We start from the raw sequence: 2,500 nt of genomic DNA on the forward strand, positions 1-2,500 counted from the left end.
CACTGAGCCTGAGGCGAATAATTGTTAATTATTCACTTATTTAGCGATATTTACTGTATGGCTCTATGTTGCATGGTAGTGATTATGAAAACCCATTGTCACAGCTTATAAAATTAAAAAAATAAAGTTATTATAATCATTCATGATGTTCCCCCATCCCACATTATGTTTCCTTAGGTCTATTGAAATTTCACGATATTGCTAAAATGTACACATTTATTTGTGCATGATGGTCTTTGTGGCGATAAGCCATGTAATTTTTTCCATATTACTGGTTTCGGAGCAACATAATCATTCAACTCAGGATGCATCTTTGTAGTATTTATTTCTTCATGCTATAGCCAATGTAAGAACATTCTGCCTATCTATTATTGGAAAATACTTTTGGAATGACTTCCCCTTTATAATCAAAAAAGCACATCTAAAATCCTATTTTAAAAAAGCAATTTTTGAACACTATTTTGCTCAGTACTGATTTCGTTACCGGTACTTGCTGGTATGTACTCCGGTATTATAAGTCTAAATATTGCAACTGAATGGGATATCCTGTTCTGTAGATTGAGTACTATTTAAAGTTAAGAATATAATATTATTCTTTCTCTGAGATTGTTGTTAATTTGAATGTATTCACATTATGGATTACATTCACAAATGTTTTACCTGGTTATGTCATTTTGGAATGTATTTATATATGAATCAGTGTCAATCTCCTTTTTAGTATAGTTAACTATATACCATTTATTTCTATTGGTGGTATAGTGTATATAATTACGTTATCTGTAATAATTTCGTTTTTTTCCCTCGCCTGAAGCAGTTTTATACAAATGTAAATAATACTTTGCCTGAGATGAGTAGGTAAATTTTATACCAAGAAAACGTGTAAGTTCATTGTAAATAAATAAATAATAAATAATTTAACTGCGAATCAGTGTCAATCTCCACATTTTTGTGAAAAATTAGTATTTGATGTATCCACAATGACTGGATAGCATTGAGGGGACGTCCTATGACTGTTCTTCCAACAAACAACTAGCTCGAAGTTGCAGATTTCAATAGGACAATAGGCTCACTTTGCGGGTCGCTTGCGCGCGCCTTGCCACTTTTAAATTTAAACAGTTTAATTTAAATTATTCTTCTAATATTTGTGTGTCGGCTGTTAAAGGCGATTCCCGTATCACGAAATATTTTCTAAGATTTGGCCACGAGAACGCATGAGATGCCGACTTGAGTCTCGTTCTCCGAGTTAGAATTACTTGTGCGCGTCATTTCATCAACTTGAAACTCTCGCAGCTTAGGGCAATATGACAAAATACAAATTGAAAAAAGCTTCAAATTTAATGCTTTTTCAGTGGTTTAATTTACAGACGTGAAAGTGTGCCATGTCAAAGACACAATAGGGCAGAGTGAGATGATATCATAACAAGATTTGGAGCCATTTTGTAGACAACACCGTGTCACACGAAACCTGCTGTGTTGAGCCTTGCCACTTTTAATGACAATTTCTTTACACAAATCTTTTCTTTGGTTGTTGGGCTTACTGCAGCAAGCGGGAATTCCCGTATCACGGCCTATGACAAAAGTCTCGAAAAAGGGAATTAAAATATTTTTTGCCAAGGAAATTTAAATAATCTGGAGCACTCGTAAAGTAAAGCCTTGCGTCTTGGCTTCATCTGTTCGCTTCAAGATTCAAAATCAGCCCTATTTCTTCTCCAGAACAATTCCCGACTCAACTTCGACCATGTGGTTCAAAATTTCAAGGTTGGGAAGCTTTATAGCGAATTGAGATGTACTTCACCAGTGGGCTGTCATTTTTCGAGTCCATCTTGTTAGCTGATTTATCGTTGTCCTCGCTTCAAACGCCAGTTTACCCATATTTTTGAATGTAAACTCACATTTCAATTTAAATCCGACTTACTTTATTATCAAACAGCACTCCATTCTGAGTTGAAGTCTCTTAAATAAGGAAAAACAACGCCAGGAAGGCAAAACTATCCTCTGCTCCTTGCCAGTTCTGCAATTCATCGCCACACTTTTGACTCGCCATCTTCGCTTCATTTGTGATCCTTCGCCGTATTTCGCGTTGTATTGAACCAGTATCAGTCATAAAGATAAGGTAATGCCCAAGTCTTTCAAATGACTCATCATCTTTGCATTCATTGTGTGCCGTCCTTTTGGAAACATGCGATGAATATTAACGATGACAGCACTACATCCGCCATTTCTCATGTTCCCGCGTTTCGAATGAATTTGACTGAATTTCAAGGGTTTTTCGGGGTGATGAGGCGCATACGCAACATTAGTCTCCTTTGTTGACGCAGAGTCGATTGAAAGTGGGGCGAATCGAAGCTATGTGCCTTCTTGTCGTTGTCGCTCAAGCTACCAAAACCTGTCAACTTTTAGTCCTGCACAAAAGCAAACATTGTATTTCAAACTTTTGGAGCACTTACACACATGAAACTGTTGGGTTGCGAGAAAGCAACCTTGAAATAACAAATAGCTA

General features: G+C 36.4%; 1 protein-coding gene across 7 annotated transcripts in view; it reads left to right on the forward strand.

The window, feature by feature from the left end:
* LOC138052968 (uncharacterized) overlaps nucleotides 1–2,500 on the forward strand; it is a 17,181-nt gene that overhangs the window by 1,588 nt on the left and 13,093 nt on the right. For 3 of the 7 annotated variants that reach the window (XM_068899589.1, XM_068899590.1, XM_068899582.1), the window contains exon 1: nucleotides 2,318–2,500. This exon is cut by the window's right edge. The exons of the other annotated variants lie outside the window; for them this stretch is intronic. The gene's annotated coding sequence lies outside the window, so the exon portion shown is untranslated. Of the gene's footprint in view, nucleotides 1–2,317 lie in introns of those variants that run through there. 7 annotated transcript variants of the gene reach the window in all.

The sequence above is a fragment of the Montipora capricornis genome, chromosome 6, assembly GCF_036669925.1.
Source record: "Montipora capricornis isolate CH-2021 chromosome 6, ASM3666992v2, whole genome shotgun sequence".
In the NCBI taxonomy this organism is placed as follows: Eukaryota; Metazoa; Cnidaria; class Anthozoa; order Scleractinia; family Acroporidae; genus Montipora; species Montipora capricornis.